The sequence below is a fragment of the Amia ocellicauda genome, chromosome 7 (assembly GCF_036373705.1).
Source record: "Amia ocellicauda isolate fAmiCal2 chromosome 7, fAmiCal2.hap1, whole genome shotgun sequence".
Classification (NCBI taxonomy): Eukaryota; Metazoa; Chordata; class Actinopteri; order Amiiformes; family Amiidae; genus Amia; species Amia ocellicauda.
The window spans coordinates 23,334,429-23,358,999 of record NC_089856.1 but is presented as its reverse complement, the minus strand read 5'-3'; the positions used below and the strand labels follow the sequence as shown (position 1 = coordinate 23,358,999).

Below are 24,571 nucleotides of genomic sequence, written 5' to 3'. Positions count from 1 at the left end.
TTAAATCACCTTTCTTTCCCATTCAGACATTCAGTTTGGAGTTCAGGAGATTGTCTTGACCAGGACCACACCCCTAAATGCATTGAAGCAACTGCCATGTGATTGGTTGGTTAGATAATTGCATTAATGAGAAATTGAACAGGTGTTCCTAATAATCCTTTAGGTGAGTGTACATAAACATGAATAAACTGCAATCAAAAACTTTACGCAATAAACTGTGAAAACAGGTATAGAAATCTATTATGCACATGTCTTAGTAGACTTATACAATTATTAAACATAAATAACCAGTTATAAAAATAGCATAAAACAAACATATAACATCTTATGAAATGTGAAAGTGCTTTGAATTGGCTCAGTCAGTCTATTATTACAGCTGTGTACAATTTATGCAGAAAACACGCTTCTCTACACTACCAGTGCATTTGCCACAGATGGCCTTTTCACAACATGCGCACAAATCAAAAAGGGTGTTTCTGTTGCATTTAACAACCTGGCATTGTATTGAATTGTGTGTGCCAGTGGGTGCAGCACTGGCTGAAGGTTAAGGAGCATCTTCTCAGTCATGTATAGATACTGAATTGTAGTGCCTATAGGCACTATATGTTGTGACAATGTGCGAGGTGTGATGCAGGATGGGAGGTATATTAGGACCCAGTAGATTCCCTCGTATGAGCTGCCTGGAAACCACACACACACACCCAGGTACTGACGCAGCTGTGTATGCAACCGTGACAGACTTCAGAATGGAAGTAAGCACTGACTATTAAAATACCCCTGCTCCCTTCAGAGAGTGCTGAGTACCTGAAGGGAAAAGTGAGGAGGGTGTTTGGAGTGTGAAGAGCAAAAAGGAGAGAGAAAGAGAGTGGAGAAATTATATTGAACTGAGAAATCTGGATTATGACTCCAAATTAGAAAACCAACCTGGACCGGCTTACGACGATTACTGTGTTTGTCCCTGCTTCACCATAAAGACTACGATGCCATCTCTCCCTTCACTTTTTCAATGTAGTTTTGTGACCGGTAGTATTGGAGCTGGGAAATTTAGGGCAGCCACAATGGTGTTTAGGTAGAGACCCAACCCAGGTGTTATTCATTGCACATCCTTTCTCAAGGCTTTGCTTCCTTGCATTTGACACACTGCACTGTGTCACAATATGGAAAGATACACCGATCAGCCATAACATTATGACCACCTGCCTAATATTGTGTAGGTCCCCCTTTTGCCGTCAAAACAGCCCTGACCCGTCGAGGCATGGACTCCACTAGAGCTCTGAAGGTGTGCTGTGGTATCTGGCACCAAGACGTTAGCAGCAGATCCTTTAAGTCCTGTAACTTGTGAGGTGGGGCCTCCATGGATCGGACTTGTTTGTCCAGCACATCCCACAGATGCTCGATTAGATTGAGATCTGGGGAATTTGGAGGCCAAGTCAACACCATGAACTCGTGATTCATCAGACCAGGCCACCTTCTTCCATTCCATTCCAGGGCTAATCCATACAGTGGTGGGGCTCAAATCAACGTCTGAATTTCAATGTGAATACACACACAATGGAGTAGCACCCTTCCCAGTAGCTAGAAATACCATGCATTAGGCTGCTATGGGTTAGATCAGGGGATCCCAAACTGTTTGACCCCAGGGACCCCCTTGGCGCCCAGATTATGGCAGGGTATGGCCACAGTTTGAAAGCCAATGCTGGGTTAGATGATTGCACTGACTCCTTTTTTCACTCGCAAAATTACATCAAGAGCAACAGACGTGCACGGTCACTACTGCTGAGTTTAGACAATAGTATTCGTGCTATTTCAACACACTGGCCATTTTATTAGGTACACACATGAAACATTAGGTGCTTTACATGAAATAGTTTGCACAGTTAGTGACAGCTTCACATTTTCAGACTATGCTATTTAAAGTAGGTAGTCAGGTATAAAAACATCTACACAGTCAGTCAAATAACATCTGAGTACAACAGTGGTGCCGAAAGAGGCATATCAGAATGCATAACCTGTAGTACCTTGTCACAGATCGGATATGCCAGCTGACAACCTAACGGAGTTCCACTCCTGTCAGCAAAAAACAAGAAAAACAAGAATCGCAAAAACATCACTTGGTCTGATGAATCCTGCTTCCTGCTGTTTAATGCTTATGGAAGGATTAGGTTATGGCAAATACTTCAGGAGTCCATGAATCCAGCCTGCTGGGTGTCAAAAATGCCGGCTGGTGGCAGGGTGATGCTGTGGGATGTGTTTTGATGGCACGCATTGGATCCCTTGATTCAAATAGAGCAACGTTTGAATGCCACGGGATATCTGAACATTATTGCCAATCAGGTGCATGCATTCATGGCAGCAGCGTGTCCATCTGCAAATGGGCTCTTTCAGCAGGATAATGCTCCATGCCACAAGACTGGAATTTTCCAGGAATGGTTACAGGAACATGACAGTTACTGCAGTGACCTCCCCAGTCTGTGGGATGAGATGGAATCAGCTTTTCAGAGTAGAGATCTACCACCAGCCAATTTGCAACAACTATGGAAAGCAATGGATTTGACTTGGGCCAGCATCCCTGTGCCATGCTTTCAACATATTGTCCATGTCCCGAAGAAGTCTGTTCTGAGGGAAAAAGGGGGAGGTACTCAATAGTAGGTCAATGTACCTAATAAATTGGACAGTATATATAAACAGGCTTCAAGCAGGAATATTGCACTTGCACAGCCTTCTTTAACTTTGATTTTACAAAAGAAGAACATAGAAGAGGAAACATAAATTATACCAGGATTCACTTAAATAGACAAAAGTGAAATCAAGTATCAATTGCAAATGAATCACCAAGTAATTGTGTTTTAAGACATCGACCTTTGCTGATTATTGATAGTTAAATCAATGAATTAACGCCAAGGGACCTGTAGACCCAATTAAATTGGGGCTGAATTGAAAAGATCTGATCAATTCATCTTGAGATTGAAAGCCTAATGTGTAATCGAAGAGCAATCAAAAGTAGCCTATTGTTTGAAAAGCAACTAGTCAATGGCTTTCTAATTTACCAAGGACTGTGTTTAATATACCATGAAAAAGCAGGGTGGATTAGCAATGATCAGGGATAAGTGGAGTCAGTGCTGTGGATAAACAATATTATTATGTAGGCCTTTTCATGGACTTCCATGGTAGTAAAGGAGCGGAAGACTGACATAAATTACTATAGATGGAAGAATATTTGAAGAAATGTGCTTTGCTTTGCTTTGACCAAAATTATTGTATATGCTGAATAGCAATATATGCTTACTGTCTCAGATTTTTTTTATCTGTAGATTATGCTCTTAATATTTAGTGATTTTTACTGAGATTCTTTTTTAATCTGAATGAAAAAAACTAAGAAAATGATGCATTACATTCTGCATTTTAGTCTGTATTTCTTATTTGGTATTTCTTATAGTTCTGTAAGAAGGAGAAAGCAGAAAGTATAATATGAAAATCTCCCTTCAACCCCATTTTTCCTTGCTGTAGATACTGAAAACAGCATGTTATACATTTTCTAACAGGGGATGAAGAGCGTGATAATGACTTCTGACGTTCCGTAACACCATATTTTTGCAGTACATGCCAAATAAAGGAAAGGGTTGGTGGGTATAATAAGATCATGTATCCAGAGCTTTAAACATAAAAAAAAACCATACAGTTTTTCCTCTTCATGTCTCAGCCCCCATGCAGGTGCTGTACAAACAGAGCAAAAAGAAAACAACTCCAACTGATGTAACATCTGCTTAGTATTGAAAGGCATGATAATTGTATTTATTTCCAAAGCATTTAAGAGTTTCAACATCTGGATGAATGGAAGTGATACAAGCTGGATACAATTCAGCTGGGTATATGCCATTTAAAGTTGTTTTCTTCGGAAAAGCACTCCATGGGTAATCTGCACAAACACTTTGTACAGATCCCTTTGGTGGCAACATACTATTACTGATCTGCATTTGAACTGGATTTTCCATGTAGCAGCTCTGAGAATGAGATGGACTAGGGCGCTGTAAACATCCCCACTGCTCCCACAGGACTGCATCAGTGGGTCTCCAGGCACCGCAGCCTACAAAGAAATGTTGCTCATATTTTCTAGCCAGCTTGACAGCAGGATGCAGACTTCACACCCTCAGTACTCAAGGACTACAACGGGGGGAGTCAAGTTGAAAAACATACACTAGGACCTAGAAGCCTTTTCTGCAATCTTTCCTTTGCTAGTATCTTCAACGTAGATTAACTTTGCATTGATGTTTTGATTGTTTGTTTTTATCTCTCGTGTTGCAGTGCTGATCCACTCCATGCTCAAACCAAGCTCTGATTTGGCCTCCTGGGGTACAATCAATTGAATGGTACTGGGCTTCATTGCCAAAAATCTAAGCAAACATTATTCTTGGAACAACAATAAAGAGGTGGTTAGGATTATGGTTAGGTTCAGGTTATAGAGTTCCAGGAACAACAGCTACACAGCAAAACCAGGTTGTCCAGAGGGCGAGAGAATCAAACAGTTCCTGTAAGGCACCAGTGAGTTAAACATAAAGAAAGCAGTGTTTTTTTTTTAATCTATTTTGGCAATTATCATTCCCCAGGGCTTCAAAGCAACATTCTTTACACATGCAGACATCCCCCTTAAAACGTACCTGTAGGCAGTAAACTGTAAAAGCCAGATGTGCACCAGTGTGCCCATGTAAGCATACTGACTAATAAATAATATTTGTGAAATGTTTTTTTGTATACATTAAAATAAATTGTGTGTGAAAACTTTCAGGAGATATTATGTAAGTTTCGGTTTGTTTGTTTGTTTCCAACTGCCCTGTGCTCTATTTCCACAAACTCCTGTCTCGGTCTGTCCCATGGATACATCCATTTACTTTTACCTCTGTTTCCGTGGCCAAGTAATCTGAAGCAGTCCTGCTTTCTTTTTCTCACCATGAATATTTAGTTTAATAATGGATGTTTGAATTTGCAACATCCGGTTTTGTTTAATGTTCAGGCAATGTACTAGTTGAAGTACTTGGAGGAGCTGTTAGTTTTCAACCTCAAAAATTACAAAAACAAGATAATATATGTGGCCTAAACAAATTACAAGTGCTTGTTTTGAATATCCTTATTATAGTGATCTGGGAAGAGCATCACTCTTGATTTCATGTAGATGAAATAATGTATTCCCCTTTTGAAGTGAATGCAGATTGATTTAAGCCTAAGAAAGAGTAAATGATTGCAAGCAAGTTTCAGAATCTCCCCAGATGGGAAAAACAGCCTTTGATGAAACAAGCTTATCATGTACTTGCTTATTCAGCGAGGGGTAATAATTAATGTAGCAAATTCATAGCTTTCCCCTTTTGAATATCATATACAAATATAAGGTATCCACTTACCTTTTACAGCAGCTCTGCTGTTTAAGCAATCCATGGACTTATTTGCAGTAGTAAGGAAATTGGGTTTGCGATCTCCTTAACCAAAATATCTATTTATACATGTCATTACATTCTTTGGTGATGGACATCTAATGGAGAATGCACACCCAAAAATGTAATCAGAAAAAAAAATATGAATGAGCTTGTAATGATCATGATTGTATTTTAAACTCTAAACTACACTCACCTAAAGGATTATTAGGAACACCATACTAATACTGTGTTTGACCCCCTTTCGCCTTCAGAACTGCCTTAATTCTACGTGGCATTGATTCAACAAGGTGCTGAAAGCATTCTTTAGAAATGTTGGCCCATATTGATAGGATAGCATCTTGCAGTTGATGGAGATTTGTGGGATGCACATCCAGGGCACGAAGCTCCCGTTCCACCACATCCCAAAGATGCTCTATTGGGTTGAGATCTGGTGACTGTGGGGGCCAGTTTAGTACAGTGAACTCATTGTCATGGTCAAGAAACCAATTTGAAATGATTCGACCTTTGTGACATGGTGCATTATCCTGCTGGAAGTAGCCATCAGAGGATGGGTACATGGTGGTCATAAAGGGATGGACATGGTCAGAAACAATGCTCAGGTAGGCCGTGGCATTTAAACGATGCCCAATTGGCACTAAGGGGCCTAAAGTGTGCCAAGAAAACATCCCCCACACCATTACACCACCACCACCAGCCTGCACAGTGGTAACAAGGCATGATGGATCCATGTTCTCATTCTGTTTACTCTACCATCTGAATGTCTCAACAGAAATCGAGACTCATCAGACCAGGCAACATTTTTCCAGTCTTCAACTGTCCAATTTTGGTGAGCTTGTGCAAATTGTAGCCTCTTTTTCCTATTTGTAGTGGAGATGAGTGGTACCCGGTGGGGTCTTCTGCTGTTGTAGCCCATCCGTCTCAAGGTTGTACGTGTTGTGGCTTCACAAATGCTTTGCTGCATACCTTGGTTGTAACGAGTGGTTATTTCAGTCAAAGTTGCTCTTCTATCAGCTTGAATCAGTCGGCCCATTCTCCTCTGACCTCTAGCATCAACAAGGCATTTTCGCCCACAGGACTGCCGCATACTGGATGTTTTTCCCTTTTCACACCATTTTTTGTAAACCCTAGAAATGGTTGTGCGTGAAAATCCCAGTAACTGAGCAGATTGTGAAATACTCAGACCGGCCCGTCTGGCACCAACAACCATGCCACGCTCAAAATTGCTTAAATCACCTTTCTTTCCCATTCAGACATTCAGTTTGGAGTTCAGGAGATTGTCTTGACCAGGACCACACCCCTAAATGCATTGAAGCAACTGCCATGTGATTGGTTGGTTAGATAATTGCATTAATGAGAAATTGAACAGGTGTTCCTAATAATCCTTTAGGTGAGTGTATATATATATATATATATTAAAAATACAAAACTGTTTCTAGAAACTAAATCTGCATTGTAAAATGAACATTTTAAAACCATTTAAAAGAGAATGTGATGAGCATAAGCAGTTCAGCATGTTAAACACCTTTTAAGGCAGTGTAGCTTGAAAACAGCTTGATAGCTTTCTCTCACAGGATTAATGAGAGGGTTTTGCATTTCACCTTACAGGAAGGTCAAAGGTCATCACAAAGGGCATTCCCAGATAGATTGTACATGGGACACTATATGTGTTCCATATGTTTGAAGTTATGAGTCAGTTCTAACTGAAAGGTCAAAGGTCACAGTGGAGGACAGTTTTGAACAGACCACATATGAGTTCCAACGTGAGTTATATAGCAATCATATAGCAATAGCACTTGATTCTTAGCTCAGATCGTAAAACAGATAGCATTTTTGGAAACTTCATACACAGTTTTACAATGCAGATACAGTGGCTCTCAAAAGTATTCACCCCCTTGGACTATTCCACATTTCATTGTGTTACAACATGAAATCAGAATGGATTTAATCAGGAATTTGTGTTCTGATCAACACAGAAAATGTCCATAATGTCAAAGTGAAAAATATAATCTTCAAATTGTTCTTAATTACTTACAAATACAAAACAGAAAATAATTGTTATCACCCTCTTTGCTATGACACACCTGATTGAGTTGTGGGGAAACCAATTGTCTTTAGAAGTCACCTAATTATTTGAATGGAGTCCACCTGCAATTAAGGTGTGTCACATAATTTCAGGTTAAATACACCTGTCTCTGGGAGGTCCCATGGTTGGTTAGTACAATTTCTAACAAATACTGAATCATTAAGGTGAAAGAACATTCAAAGCAATTCCGGAAAAAGGTTCTTCAAAAGCACCAATCAGGGGTAGGATATAAGAACATTTCCAAGGCATTGAATATCCCCCGGAGCACAGTAAAGTCCATTATAAAGAAATGGAGAGTATAGGGCACAACTGTTAATCTGCCTAGATCAGGCCGTCCTCAAAAACTGAGTATCCTGGCGAGAAGGGCACTAGTTAGGGAGGCCACCAAGAGGTCTATGGCAACTCTATGGCTGAGCTGGGAGACACTGTGAATACTGCAAAGCCTGGGTGCTTCACAAAAGTGGCCTTTATGGGAGAGAAAAAAACTTGCAAAAAATCTCAGCTATAGTTTGCCAGAAGAGACTAAAATAGAGCTTTTTCACATCAATGCTAAGCGCTATGTTTGGTGCAAGCCTGGTGCACATCATCCTAAGAACACCATTCCTACTGTGAGGCATGGTGGTGGCAGCATCATGCTATGGTGATGCTTTCTGCATCAGGGCCTGGAAACCTTGTAGAGGACAAAATGGATTCAGCAAAGTACAGAGAAATCCTAAACCTGCTGAAGTCTGCAAGAGACCTGGGACTTGGGAAAAGATTCATCACTCTTCAAGTTATGTCACAAAGTTTTGATTGCATTTAGATCCTGGGCTCTGATTGGGCCACTCAAGGACATTTCATTTTTTTGTACCTAAGCCACTCCAGTGTAGCTTTGGCTGTGTACTTTGGGTCCTTTCCATTCCAGTTCCAGCTTTCTTGCAGAAGGCAGCAGGAATTCCTCAAGGACAATTCTGTACTTGTTTCAGGTGGGCTTTCTTGAGTAATGTCTTTCTTCTTGCCAGCCTACCATACAGACCAGATTTGTGCAGTGTGTGGGATAATGGTATCACATGCACACCTTTTTTTTCAATTGGAAGTTGTGAGGTAGGATGTGTAGATACATCTCTTTTTGTTTATAACCGCAATTACTTGCTTATTAAAGTGCTTTTTTTAAAGTGATGCGTTGTCATAGTGTCTGGGTCAGATACCTGGAACGTAACTATCAAATAAAGGCTCGCAAATGCCATTTGAAACATGACGTGTAAAACCTATTGTAACAGGGCTCATCAGGTATATGAGCTTATCACAGGTGATGTAACCCCTCTGCAAATCAGTACAGTTGGGAGATCCTGTCTTTTAGTGTAGCGGGCTTATCACTCTACTAGGTGGAGCTGCTGCATTGCGGAGTGCTCAGAGGAGCACCTATAGTACATGGATCAAATCCCAAGTAGTGGGCACTGGTTACACTATACTTAAACTGCAGTATATTATCAAAATTAAACACCCTTTCTTCTTTCATCAAAAACAAGTCTGTATAAATAGATAAATAATGTCCTGTCTTTAAAAGAATTTGAAATATATTATTTGGTTTTATCTGAGTTTATATACTGTAATAAACCATATATATGGAAATGTATCTTAGGGGGTATCTAACATACCAATAGTCTGTATTTGTACACTTTGGAAACAGCTAAACAGTAATGTTTGATTAGTCAGGAGACTTCACTCACAGTTTCTTATATTTACATAGAATGCCATACAGTTTATTTATGACATAAAGAAGTCAATAACCTATCTATGTCTCTATTTCACATCCACTTGAAAAGTAAGCATCTGGCAGAATATGCATATCCCACAACAGAAGGATTAATCCAGTTCACACAGTTTTTACTATTAATAATAAATAAGCAAACACAATTCATTATTCAGTGAACATACATCGCCAATTCATTTTACCATTGAAGTGCAGTAAAGAGGTAGCAGCTGCATCCATTTACTTGCCCTAGATGGTTATTATGAGGCTTTTTGTACGTGAGGCATTCTGCCATGAGCAGTTGACAAACCCAAAAGGGTACTTTGTGGAATGCCTTTTTCAAAAGATGGAAACTTATATCACAAACTTCTTGGTGTAGCGTATACACAGCCAGAATCTAATATTTGTTTTTCCTCTTTCCGTTTCCTCTTCAGGATTGTCCTTTCTGACATTAAAATACATTTCCCATCGGAAAATTATGTGATTCTATTGGTCTTATGATAGTACAATTGTGTTGGCATTATATGTGCACCTTTAATCTCTCACACTGTTACTACCATTGTAGCTCCCATTGTACAGTTCAATTTAAATTTTGCCTTGATCCAAACTGGACAGAATTAAATTAAACAAAATTAAAGCAATACATGGTTACATATTATTTTAAAATATGTAATGTCAATTGAGCACTCTCAGAAAAGCTGACAAAATGTGTCACTTGAAAGGAAACAAATCTGATTTCACAGAGTGTCTTCCAAAATCAGGTCACTGGCATCTGGAAAATCCAGATGGTGGAGTGCAGATAGAAAGGACAAGACTGACTGAACTGTCAATTCAATAAACTTAACCAGCGGACAAAACCATCTAATCATCATCATCACTCATCAGGGGTATTTGTACCTCACTGATCCAGCTGTAACAACTTCATGGTGCTAATCAGATTATTTTTGCATACACAAGTATATCACCTCTAGCCAGAAACCTGATCACACTTAAGAAAATTGGCTATTTTCTGACTTGGCAAAGAAGCATGTTCACAACGTTAAGAAAAGGCAACATTAGGTAAAGTTATGAAAAAAATATATTCAAGAAGGCATACACAATCTAGGAAGCAGCATGTTTTACTACATCAGGTCTCTCTCAGGTCACCAGATGAATTGTGAGCCCCAAAACACCAGAGCAAAGTTTTTCAGAGCCATCTGCTTATACATACAGTGAGGAAAAAAAGTATTTGATCCCCTGCTGATTTTGTAGATTTGCCCACTGACAAAGAAATGATCAGTCTATAATTTTAATGGTAGGTGTATTTTAACAGTGAGAGATAGAATAACAGCAAAAAAATCCAGAAAAAACGCATTTCAAAAAAGTTATAAATTGATTTGCATGTTAATGAGGGAAATAAGTATTTGATCCCCTATCAATCAACAAGATTTCTGGCTCCCAGGTGTCTTTTAAACAGATAGCAAGGTTAGATTAAGAGCACTCTCTTAAAGGGAGTGCTCCTAATCTCAGCTCGTTACCTGTATAAAAGACACCTGTCCACAGAAGCAATCAATGAATCAGATTCCAAACTCAGGACCAAAGAGCTGTCCAAGGTTGTCAGGGACAAGATTGTAGACCTACACAAGGCTGGAATGGGCTACAAGACCATCGCCAAGCAGCTTGGTGCGATTATTCGCAAATGGAAGAAACACAAAATAACTGTCAGTCTCCCTCAGTCTGGGGCTCCATGCAAGATCTCACCTCGTGGAGTTTCAATGATCATGAGAACGGTGAGGAATCAGCCCAGAACTACACGGGAGGATCTTGTTAATGATCTCAAGGCAGCTGGGACCATAGTCACCAAGAAAACAATTGGTAACACACTACGCCGTGAAGGACTGAAATCCTGCAGCGCCCGCAAGGTCCCCCTGTTCAAGAAAGCACATGTACAGGCCCGTCTGAAGTTTGCCAACATCTGAATGATTCAGAGGAGAACTGGGTGAAAGTGTTGTGGTCAGATGAGACCAAAATCGAGCTCTTTGGCATCAACTCAACTCGCTATGTTTGGAGGAGGAGGAATGACCCCAAGAACATCATCCCCACCGTCAAACATGGAGGTGGAAACATTATGCTTTGGGGGTGTTTTTCTGCTAAGGGGACAGGACAACTCCACCGCATCAAAGGGTCGTGGATGGGTATTCCAGCATGACAATGACCCAAAACACACAGCCAAGGCAACAAAGGAGTGGCTCAAGAAGAAGCACATTAAGGTCCTGGAGTGGCCAAGCCAGTCTCCAGACCCTAATCCCATAGAAAATCTGTGGAGGGAGCTGAAGGTTCGAGTTGCCAAACGTCAGCCTTGAAACCTTAATGACTTGGAGAGGATCTGCAAAGAGGAGTGGGACAAAATCCCTCCTGAGATGTGTGCAAACCTGGTGGCCAACTACAAGAAACGTCTTGCCAGCAAGGGTTTTGCCACCAAGTACTAAGTCGAAGGGGTCAAATACTTATTTCCCTCATTAACATGCAAATCAATGTATAACTTTTTTGAAATGCATTTTTCTGGATTTTTTTGTTGTTATTCTGTCTCTCACTGCTAAAATACACCTACCATTAAAATTATAGACTGATCATTTCTTTGTCAGTGGGCAAACGTACAAAATCAGCAGGGGATCAAATACTTTTTTCCCCCACTGTACATAATTCGCTCTTCAATAGCAGCCATAGAAGGATAATCTTTTGGAAGCCACAATATTGTGGGAGGGCCTATGTTATTCTTAATTTATGTAGTGTCTTATTTCATTATTTTTAAAAACACACAGACTAACCATAATAGGAGCAAAAGTTTAACTGCTTTTGTATCATTTACCAGTGATCTTCTATGTCTGTCAGAAAGTCACATTCAATTGCCTGTAAGAAGGCAAAGCCTGTCCATGCTCTACGTACTTCAAGTTTGAAAATCATCCCTGCAGCTTGGGACCATCCAAGATGCCAGCTTCAGCCTCTAGCATGCCAGTTTTATTCAATCATGTAGCCCAGCAGAATGGTTATCATTAGTGTTCAGAGTGACATCAAGGCATAACATAACATTCACAAAAGTGGCATGAAGAATGTCCACTGAAATGATAGCAATGTCACAAATCATTGCACCTTTAACCCTGCCAAAGTCAATGATTTGCTTTCTTTTGCATCTCACCTCAAGGTACAGTTATATATTCACCTGATTTCCAACATGGGTTTCATTGCGGTTATCTTTTGGATAGAATGTTCAAGAGTCAGTGAGAAATACATTTTTTTGTAATGATGATATAGGAATGGATTTATTTATTTATTTTTAATTATAAGAGGAAGGAGAAGAAAATAAATAATACGAAAATATGTTTTGGAACAGATCTCTAGATATCCAACAGATAGCACACAGTTCATTATTTGTTTAGACAATTAGTTTATGTTTAGCCAAGTTTATGCTGCAGAATTGGACATTACATGGCAGAGATGGTTCCTAAGAGAAACTGATGTTGAACTAAAATCATAGCAGGTGCCTCGGGCTTAAAAGCCAACCACAGGATGTCTGAAAACGAAACTCTGTGTTAAAAGCTGGGAAAGTAAAGCCTCACAGTCAGTATGTCATTTTAAATAAGTAGGCTGTGACTTGAATGAATCCTAGAGCAGTTCTTCACATGTATGTGCCAACCTAGGGACTTAGCACTGTGCTAAATATTGTTAGTGGGATTCTGATATCTCAAAGATAGAGGTTCCTTTGTCCCATTTTATACTGAGGTTTTGAAAGCTAGTAAATAGCTCCTCTCTCAGTCTCAGACAAATGCAAATAACAAAGATCATATACATTGTTCAGCAAATTCTTAAACAGTCATTTGCAATGTAATGATTGCCATTTATTTTTAATTTCTTCTTGAAATATCTTGTTGTGGAGACATTTAAAAGAGATAATGCTCTTAGGAATTGTGTTATTTCACACAACTCTAAAACACAAACAGGAGGGAATAATACTTGGCGTTACTCCAAGAAAAAAATAATGTGCCATCATGTCATCTTTGTTTCCTTGTGTAATTACCTAACTAAATAAATGTGTAAAACATGTTACTATTCATCTATCACATGCAGGATTCAGAGAAAATAGACATTTAGCTACCTCAAGTTATTAATATGGTGCAATAAGCTTTTCAGCAAAGAAATACAAATGACTATATTATATCCATCATAAAAAAGGAACCTAATTTTGTATACAATGTAAAAATTACCTTCCTTAAATGAAGACAATTAATTATTTTCTTCTGTTTATGTTTTATTTTTCTAGGCTTTTAGGGTATTTCAGAAGGACACAATGACTCAAGTATACATAAAGTAAATAACAGCTGCTTTTATGTTACCTCCATCTTGTTGCAGGTTGCTCATAGCATTTATCTACCTTCTCTGTCTCTGTTTTATTTCATTGGAACAAATGGCTGTGACCTTGATCATTTCCAGCTGGTGAGATTCTGACTGTAGAGGATTGCCCGAGATGCTACCACCTGTCATCAAGGTTCTTTTCCTTCCTTTTCACATAGTTAAACTGTATTGTCTGGTCAAAGTGCCCTGCTAGTACACCTCTTTATCTGCGCATCAACAGAAATTGTTAGAGTCGAAAGGCTTGAGGTATTGCCATTCATAAACCCACAGTCTTCTTACAAGCAAGTAGGCTTTGATGTTGAAGCACTTAAAACAAACTCCCGGGGCTGAGATTAAACCTTGCTCAAGTCAATCAAGGTCCAGTGAGAGCATGCCTTATCTTACACTATACAGGTCCTCGAAGCATTAGAGTCCTAAGATTGATATGATCAGTGGCTTTTGTGTTCACAGAAACCTTGCCTTCACGATAGTTTTAAGACAGGGTTATGTTGCTGTAGGTGCTTGCTTATAAACCCCTCACTCACACTCTGTGTGCAATTACGACATCGGCAACCGTGAACTCCTCGCTGTCAAGCTGGCTTTCGAGGAGTGGAGACACTGGCTGGAAGGCTCCAAGCATCCCTTCCTGGTTTTGACTGACCACCGCAACTTCACAACAGGCTCTTCTTTACTCGCTTCCAGTTCACATTAACACCGCCTGGGATTGAAGAACATCAAAGCGGACTCCCTCTCTCGCCAGTTCGACTCCTCTCGTGTTTCTCAGTTTGCGGAATCCATCCTGTTTCCCTCCTGCATTCTGGCTCCCATTCAGTGGAACATCTGGGACCAGATTCAGCACAGACTCGCCTCTGATCTGGCTCCTTCCGCATTTCCAGCGAACCGGACCTATGTCCCGTCTTCTGTTAGCCCCCAATTGCTGCGGCACCATTCAGCAGCACCATTGCCTTGGTCCAGGGGAAATTCTGGTTGCCTAGTTTAGTTTGTGAGGTTACCTAGTTCATCAGTGAAGCCTCCACACACCTTCCTGCAGGTCTGCTTGAGCTGCTTCCTGTTCCTCACCATCCGTGGTCCCACATAGCAGTGGATTTCATCACCGATCTTTCCAAATCACAGGGCTACACTGCCATCTTGGTAGCCATCGATTGGTTCTCCAAGGGATGCTGTGTCCGGTATGGTTCAGCTGTGGCCGATCGAGGAGAGGTGGGTAATGTCACAATCCCTGTCTAAATGTACCTACACATATCCCCACTAGATGTCGCCATCACCCTTCCTTACCAGTCACTTCTCCCAGCTCCCTTCAATCAATCATTCAATCAACATTCCTTAACACCATGTGCACTTGTTCAATCACCCTGTGCTCCCATTTGCCCTGCACCTCCCAACTTGGTTTCTTGCTTCCCTCTGCTCCACATATAAACCCCTCACTCATACTTTATCTTTGCGAACTTTTGTCAGTTCACCTACAATTCCAAGAAGTCTCCCTGTGCCTTGATATATCCTTGAATCCTCAAACTCTTGCTTAACTTTCCAACCACCACCTTGGACTTTCCATGTTATTCTGTTTGCCTGATCGCCCGACCCTTGCCTGTGACCATGACCACGTCTTTGCCTTACGTTTGATAGCTCTGTCCTGCCGGTATTTGACCCACACCTGTCTGACCACTTCTACCACACACCGCAACTGGGTCCCCCTGTTCCTGTGTCCCGCGGTACATGACAATGCTGTTTATTGATGTTTAATTGCTGTATAATGAATGTAAATATATAAATATGCATAATAAGTTATAGAATATTAATAGAGATGTATTTGTTAATGTATTTAGTAACAGACAGGGTTATTTGAATATATTGTATTGTCGTGGTAGTGGTAGTGTACTGGTGGAAAAAGGGGTACCAGAGTGGTCCAAATCAATAACAATCAACATAGTTAAAGGAGATACGATTTCACATGATTTTATCAGTTAGTTAAAAAATAAAATAATGGGCAAGAGTAGGAATGTGACTTTCCCATGAAGTGACAGCCAGAAGTGTCGCCTCCCGGTGCCCATGGACTGGAAGTCCCACCTTACCCCTGGTTGCCCCTTGAACCGGAACCTCTCCTTCCCAGCCTCCCCGAGGCATACCCGTTGACCCTCCCCAGTCAGCCATCTTGGTAAGGAACAAGGTCATTTTGACAACAGGTCCCCACTACCCCACCCTTTTGGTGTGGGGGTATAATGTCTAATAGGTTAATCTGTGATTTTTTTTTTTTTTTTGGGTTATTTGTTTTATGATTAGGCTTAGGATGATACTCTGTTAAGAAAAATTAAGAAATGTATAGACTTACTTTTAATATATTGCATTTCATTACATATATATACACTCACCTAAAGGATTATTAGGAACACCATACTAATACTGTGTTTGACCCCCTTTCGCCTTCAGAACTGCCTTAATTCTACGTGGCATTGATTCAACAAGGTGCTGAAAGCATTCTTTAGAAATGTTGGCCCATATTGATAGGATAGCATCTTGCAGTTGATGGAGATTTGTGGGATGCACATCCAGGGCACGAAGCTCCCGTTCCACCACATCCCAAAGATGCTCTATTGGGTTGAGATCTGGTGACTATGGGGGCCAGTTTAGTACAGTGAACTCATTGTCATGTTCAAGAAACCAATTTGAAATGATTCGACCTTTGTGACATGGTGCATTATCCTGCTGGAAGTAGCCATCAGAGGATGGGTACATGGTGGTCATAAAGGGATGGACATGGTCAGAAACAATGCTCAGGTAGGCCGTGGCATTTAAACGATGCCCAATTGGCACTAAGGGGCCTAAAGTGTGCCAAGAAAACATCCCCCACACCATTACACCACCACCACCAGCCTGCACAGTGCACAGAATTAAGGCAGTTCTGAAGGCGAAAGGGGGTCAAACACAGTATTAGTATGGTGTTCCTAATAATTCTTTAGGTGAGTGTATACACACACATAAATACACATATAGATCTCATTGTTGTAGTTATCAATAGACACTAAAGACAAATACACCACTTTTCTTAGAAAAAAACAGTGAAATGTATAGAATTATATATGTATATCTTGACCAGCCCTGTACTTATTATTTTTGTTACATTTGTGAATGCTCAAAAGTAGACTTAACATATATCATATTTAAGAATATATCGAATTTGATTACATATAAATGTGTGTGTGTATATATATATATATATATATATATATATATATATATATATACACTGATCAGCCATAACATTATGACCACCTGCCTAATATTGTGTAGGTCCCCCTTTTGCCACCAAAACAGCCCTGACCGGTCGAGGCATGGACTCCACTAGACCTCTGAAGGTGTGCTGTAGTATCTGGCACCAAGACGTTAGCAGCAGATCCTTTAAGTCCTGTAAGTTGTGAGGTGGGGCCTCCATGGATCGGACTTGTTTGTCCAGTACATCCCACAGATGCTCGATTGGATTGAGATGTGGGGAATTTGGAGGCCAAGTCAACACCTTGAACTCGTGATTCATCAGACCAGGCCACCTTCTTCCATTGCTCCGTGGTCCAGTTATGATACTCACGTGCCCATTGTAGGCGCTTTTGGCAGTGGACAGGGGTCAGCATGGGCACGTTGACTGGTCTGCGGCTACGCAGCCCCATATGCAACAAACTGCAATGCACCTTTCTATCAGAACCAGCATTAACTTTTTCAGCAATTTGAGCTACAGTAGCTCGTCTGTTGGACCACACGGGACAGCCCCCACGTGCATCAGTGAGCCTTGGCCACTCATGACCCTGTCACCGGTTCACTGCTTTTCCTTCCTTGGACCACTTTTGATATGTACTGACCACTGCAGACCAGGAACACCCCACAAGAGCTGCAGATTTGGAGATGCTCTGACCCAGTCATCTAGCCATCACAATTTGGCCCTTGTCAAAGCCGCTCAGATCCTTACGCTTGCCCATTTTTCCTGCTTCTAACACATCAACTTTGAGGACAAAATGTTCACTTGCTGCCTAATATATCTCACCCACTGATAGGTGCCATTATAACAAGATTATCAGTGTTATTCACTTCACCTGTCAGTGGTCATAATGTTATGGCCGATCAGTGTATATATAATTTATAGAAAGCAGGGCCAGGGAGATTTACTTGTTTTCCTGCTTGATTGTTTCATGTAATTAAATAATTTATTTTGATTATTAATTAAAGGCAAACATCATATCTACTTATACAAGTAATTATACAAATTAATTACTCCGAATTTCTGCCTTAGATGCAGATGGCACTACTGAAGTCTATTTCAGACTTTTACATTAATCTATACACTCACCTAAAGGATTATTAGGAACACCTGTTCAATTTCTCATTAATGCAATTATCTAACCAACCAATCACATGGCAGTTGCTTCAATGCATTTAGGGGTGTGGTCCTGGTCAAGACAATCTCCTGAACTCCAAACTGAATGTCTGAATGGGAAAGAAAGGTGATTTAAGCAATTCTGAGCGTGGCATGGTTGTTGGTGCCAGACGGGCCGGTCTGAGTATTTCACAATCTGCTCAGTTACTGGGATTTTCACGCACAACCATTTCTAGGGTTTACAAAGAATGGTGTGAAAAGGGAAAAACATCCAGTATGCGGCAGTCCTGTGGGCGGAAATGCCTTGTTGATGCTAGAGGTCAGAGGAGAATGGGCCGACTGATTCAAGCTGATAGAAGAGCAACTTTGACTGAAATAACCACTCGTTACAACCGAGGTATGCAGCAAAGCATTTGTGAAGCCACAACACGTACAACCTTGAGGCGGATGGGCTACAACAGCAGAAGACCCCACCGGGTACCACTCATCTCCACTACAAATAGGAAAAAGAGGCTACAATTTGCACAAGCTCACCAAAATTGGACAGTTGAAGACTGGAAAAATGTTGCCTGGTCTGATGAGTCTCGATTTCTGTTGAGACATTCAGATGGTAGAGTCAGAATTTGGCGTAAACAGAATGAGAACATGGACATGGATCCATCATGCCTTGTTACCACTGTGCAGGCTGGTGGTGGTGGTGTAATGGTGTGGGGGATGTTTTCTTGGCACACTTTAGGCCCCTTAGTGCCAATTGGGCATCGTTTAAATGCCACGGCCTACCTGAGCATTGTTTCTGACCATGTCCATCCCTTTATGACCACCATGTACCCATCCTCTGATGGCTACTTCCAGCAGGATAATGCACCATGTCACAAAGGTTGAATCATTTCAAATTGGTTTCTTGAACATGACAATGAGTTCACTGTACTAAACTGGCCCCCACAGTCACCAGATCTCAACCCAATAGAGCATCTTTGGGATGTGGTGGAACGGGAGCTTCGTGCCCTGAATGTGCATCCCACAAATCTCCATCAACTGCAAGATGCTATCCTATCAATATGGGCCAACATTTCTAAAGAATGCTTTCAGCACCTTGTTGAATCAATGCCACGTAGAATTAAGGCAGTTCTGGTGAAAGGGGGTCAAACACAGTATTAGTATGGTGTTCCTAATAATCCTTTAGGTGAGTGTACTTTAAGAGTTAAACTCTGTGTCTTTTTGTGCTGCTGTTATCTCAAGTTTCTGGAACATCATGGGATTGGGAACAGTTGAAGAATGACTAAAGAAATGTGCACTGGACCACTATTCTGTCAGAATGCTTACTTGTCACATCAAGCTTTGAAACTACTGTTTTCTTTAACCAGAAGACACTGCTAGAATAAGATAAGACAGCTTAATTAGCTATAATGAACATTTAAATATGAACTCGGAAAACAATTTGACTTGAATCAATCAAAAGACAGATCAAAAGAAAACCACTAACTCTGCATAATGGGAAGTCAGTGTAACAACTAGACATAAAAATACTAGAATGCCAAAAGTAGAGGGAGGTGGATGAATGATACATTGAATAAAACAGGAAAGGTTTTGAAAGAGAGACCCTTAAAAAGGAGAAAGAAGGAATGAGAATGAAAACACCACACACTGCCACCATTCATCAGCTCCTGACCCTCCAGGTTGCTGGATTACTAATAATGCTAGTAATGCATATAATGTGTTCATAACTATTATTATTAGTTCGGTGTTACTGTGAGAGTTTAAATACATTTTACTTAAATGTAAATACTTAAATACTTAAACCCTGTAATTATTGGGTTCACTTCCTTACCTGTCCTGCATTGGTTTCTTGGTATGCAAACTGTATGGTTGGGATTCCAAGATGGTTAGCAAAGAAGTGATGATTGCCTGGTGTCTGCACAGAGCTGATATTTGGTCCCAGGCACTTTCCTTGCTTTGTGCAGTTTAAGGAAAGCCTCTGAAAGAGAAAAACAAGGTATGCAACAATAAGGGCCGATGTTAGGATCTGCATATTCATTAAACATTCACCATTACCATGTCAACAATGTCAAACTTCAACAGTATATTACGAAGTTACAAAATATCACAGTAATGTGTCAGTGTTAGTCCCATTGAGTAACAATGGGAGTTTGCTTTTGATTTAAAACAAAAACAGAATCATGTTATATGAACATAGCACAATGGGCCTGATATACAAACTTCAACAATTTCTGCGCAAAATGTGTGCCTCGCAAAAAAAAAAAAAGATATTCTAACATGGCGTGGCATTGGAATATAGCATTTTTTTCCTGTGCCTCGCAAACCTACCTGTGCACAGTGTTCGGTCATTCACACTGTTTGAGCACAGCTTTGCACAAGTTATTAGATGAATGTGCCATGCAAATGTCACACAAAAATTACACGTATATGCAGTCGAGTTAGAGCTTTCACGCAATTCAAATTCGATTGTGCTATGCGCATGTTTAATGTCAGCCCAAAATACATTTGCATCTCATGTTTCCAATTACAGAGTCATTACCGTATGTTAATAAAGCCATAGCATTAAAGGAACAGGACTCTGTATCACACTTGGAGATCAACAAATAACAGGAGAGAAAGGAATCCATGCACAGGTAGTGGGAATTAGTCAGAACACTGACTAAAGGGTCAGGGGTCCCATGTGGTACAAAAGGGCTGGGCAAGAGGCATAGTGGAGTCACAGTCGAACAAGACAAACTAGGAAATCGGGAAGGCGTAATCACAAGAGAATGCAGGGATCCAAAACACAGCCTTTTTGCTGTATGTTTGGGGTAATTGTTCTGCTGGAAAATGTATCTTCTCCCAAGTCCCAGGTCTCTTGCAAACTTCAGCAGGTTTTCTTCCAAGATTTCTATGTACTTTGCTGGATCCATTTTGCCCTCTATCTTTACAAGGTTTCCAGTCCCTGACACAGATGATGCATGCTTCACGGTAGGGATGGTGTTATCAGGATGATGTTAGGCTTGCGTCATCCTTGTGTTAGGCTTGCGCTTAGTATGGAGGCCAAAAAGCTCTATTTTGGTCTCATCAGACAATATAATCTTCCTCCACTTGGTCTCAGAGCCTCCCATATGCCTCTGGGTGAGATTTGATATGAGTTTTTTTCTCTCCCATAAAGGCCACTTTTGTGAAGCACCTGGGCTATTGTTACAGTATGCACAGTGTCTCCCAACTCAGCTGTAGAAGACTGTAACTCCTTTTGAGTTGCCAAAGGCCTCTTGGTGGCCTCCCTGACTAGTGCCCTTCTCGCCCGGATACTCAGTTTTTGAGGACAGCCTGATCTAGGAAGATTCATAGTTGTGCCATATTCTCTACATTTCTTAATAATGGACTTTACTGTGCTCTGCCAGATATTCAATGCCTTGGAAATGTTCTTATATCCTACTCCTGATTGGTGCTTTTGAAGAACCTTATTCCAGATTTGATTTGAATGTTCCTTTGTCTTCATGATGTAATTTTTGATAGGAATTGTACTAACAAAATGTGGGACCTCCCAGAGACAGGTGTATTTATGTAATGTTAGTCATTTTAATCCCTGTAAGATAGCATTTCATTTTATCATGCTTCTTGCGTTACTAATACTTGTATTATTGATTATTATTGTATTATCCCTTTCCTGTAGCCCTTGACTGTGACCTTACATCTTGACAGCACTTAGCTTTTACTTTCCAGCCTCACTTACTGTTCTTACCTGTGTAAATTGGAAGTATTTTACTTTGAATTGCTTTGTATAATGTAAATTTGAATTTGTAATGTTTGATGCCTTGTACTTAACTGTATTCTTGATTTTTTTATTGCACTTATGTTGTAAGTCCAAGAAAAATAAATACATAAATACATATTATTATTATTATTATTATTATTATTATTATTATTATTTAACCTGAAATCATGTGACACACCTTAATTACACAGAGGTGGACTCCAGTCAACTAATTATGTGACTTCTAAACACAACTGGTTTCACCAGAGCTCAGTCAGGTGTGTCATAGCAATGGGGGTAATTACTTATGCATTAAATTATGTTGTGTTTTGTATTTTTAATTAATTTAGAGCAATTTGCAGATTATATTTTTCACTTTGACATTCATGTTTTCACTTTATGGACATTTTTTGTGTTGATCTGTTGCAAAAACTCCTGATTAAATCAGTTCTGATTTCATGTTGTAACACACTGAAATGTGGACAAGTCCAAGAGGGGTGAATACTTTTTTTTGTATTTGTTTTGGAATCAGAGGGAAACATTGAAGACAAAGGAAAGGTTTTCAGTTTCATTTGCAAGCAATGCTTTCATTACAAGGGCAGTGTGTGTAGTTTACAGTATCATTTGCAAGGAAAACACCCGTTTGCTGTAGCGAGAGGGGAAGGAGAATCCTCTGTCCATGTTGCTTCACACCTGTGACTGTCACTGCATTTTTCTTCTTACGTGACAAATCTCACACATTGGCATTTTGAAAACTTGAGAGCTATGATTTAATGTATTTTTTTTGTCTATACATTACTGTTATGTCAATGCCTAGTATTTATGAAAGTATTACTGTGTATCAGCTCCGTTTCCATCCCAGCAAATATTGAGCAGCTTTGCCTAATAACAAAACACAGCGTGCACTCAAGATATTGTCATTCAATCAACCGCCTCATTGACTGATTATCCTTTGTTCCACACAGCCTCTGGTAATCACCCAGTGTGTATTTAAGACCCTTTTCTTGCTAAGTGACTACTAAAAGAATTATTAGAAAAACTAGCTGAACAAAGATTGTTGTTAATGCATATAAATGTAATGGAGTGAATCTGAACTCACAGGAATATAGATTAGAAATAATCGTAGGTAGTGTGACGTCCTCTAGGACCAAAGGAAAGGATCCAAGTGCAGGCTTTTAGAGTTGAAGCAGATAATCCAATAAGGGCAAAACGAGAGAGCATAAACAGGGACAGTCCAGGTCAAACGATCAAGCGAACAGGCTAGTAGGGAGATCCGAAAGGGGTAAACGAGAGAAGGAAGCAAGAGGTCAAAAATACACAGGAAGGCAATCAAGAAACAAGGCTTAGAAATGATCCAGGAGAGAATGCAAGACTTCGCGATGAATCTAGGAAACAGAGGGGTTTTAGTACTGTGAAGGAGAGAGGGATTGAACAAGGTGAATGAAGGATTGACCAATGATAGGAGAGGAGGACAGAACAGGTGCACCTGGTAGGGAAGAATGTGGAAAGACTGGTTTGACTGGATAAAGGAAAGGAGAAGCACTAAACTAGTAAACTAGTAAACTAGGTGGTGAACTAAGGTAGAAACAGGGGAGACCGTGACAGGTAGGATTTAAAACTAAGACCACAACATCCACCTTGGGGCTTTAAAATCCATATTTTTAATAATAATATGTTACAAAACCCACCCTTGCAGCCCAATATACTGATTTTCCTTGTCCTTTTCATTACAAAAAGAACAAACGAATTAAAAAATTCACCACAATACTTTGTCCTGAAAGAAACAATGCCCACAGGCCACTATGACACACTTAAGTTTTTAATTTTGTAATTGTCCTTGTTTTTTGTAGTCTATAGCTTTTATGGTATATTTCAATGTGTTATTCCTGAGGTTATTATTTATAAAAGGTTACTATACATTTCCTTAATTTAATTAGTAATGTGTTAAATTTCAACTGATTGTTTATTGAAATAAAACAATAAAAATAATAAAAAGATTTGCTTTCCAAATTTTGCCCAAACAAGCCAGCACTACAAAACAATGCTGTTCTACAAGGCTTTCTGAGCAATGCCGTAAGTAGAACTGACATGCAACTAAACACATCTCCACTTGGCTTTACTAATCTTCAAATATCTGGCAATAGAATAACAACATGAATAATAACATCATAGAATCATAGCAATATGCGTCATTGTCCATGATCCATTTTAATAAAGGGAATACTCAAGAAATGCCTATAAGCCTTTCAGTAATTCAGTAACCATTTTGTTTTGGTTAAAACATGTAATACAATTTCTATGGTCTGTAAGTGACAGTCAGCAGTGTATATTCTTAAAGATTGTACAAATGGACTGAATGGACTTTATGAAGTGTACATTCACAAATTGTGTGCAGCTGTCAATATATTACTGTATATTTTAGACTTTAAGCTAGAATTTTTAGAAGCTCTTGCTTGCCCTGGAAGTAAACCAGTTTTCTTTAACAGAGTATAAAGTATAACAGTATAACAGAGTATTAAATAACCTGTATTCATGTAACCTTAAAATATTATATCTGTTGGAATATGTAAATAATGTTTAAATGCTCAAAGGAAGAAGTGATTGGACAGCAAACATCAGCTTTGTGGTCAGACTACTATAATAGCTTGTCTGTGATTGTAATAGATTAAATACATTGAATACAGGAATATGATTTTAAATCCTCTCACTTTTGCTTTCATATAAGATAATTAATTTATGAAGTTTATATAAACATTCATAATACTTTTATATGTTATTATTAATAATCTGTAATATACATATTAACTGCTATAGATGTAACCTTATTATCAAGTGTTATCAACTA

At 39.7% G+C, this 24,571-nt stretch overlaps 1 long non-coding RNA gene across 1 annotated transcript; it reads right to left on the bottom strand.

The window, feature by feature from the left end:
* Nucleotides 1-1,811: 1,811 nt before the first annotated feature.
* LOC136753051 (uncharacterized) lies at nucleotides 1,812-23,118 on the bottom strand. Its single transcript, XR_010817392.1, has 3 exons — nucleotides 22,826-23,118; nucleotides 19,816-19,962; nucleotides 1,812-2,616 (listed from the first exon to the last, which is right to left on the bottom strand). It is a non-coding gene; the product is annotated as an uncharacterized LOC136753051 (long non-coding RNA).
* Between the last annotated feature and the right edge of the window lie 1,453 nt (nucleotides 23,119-24,571).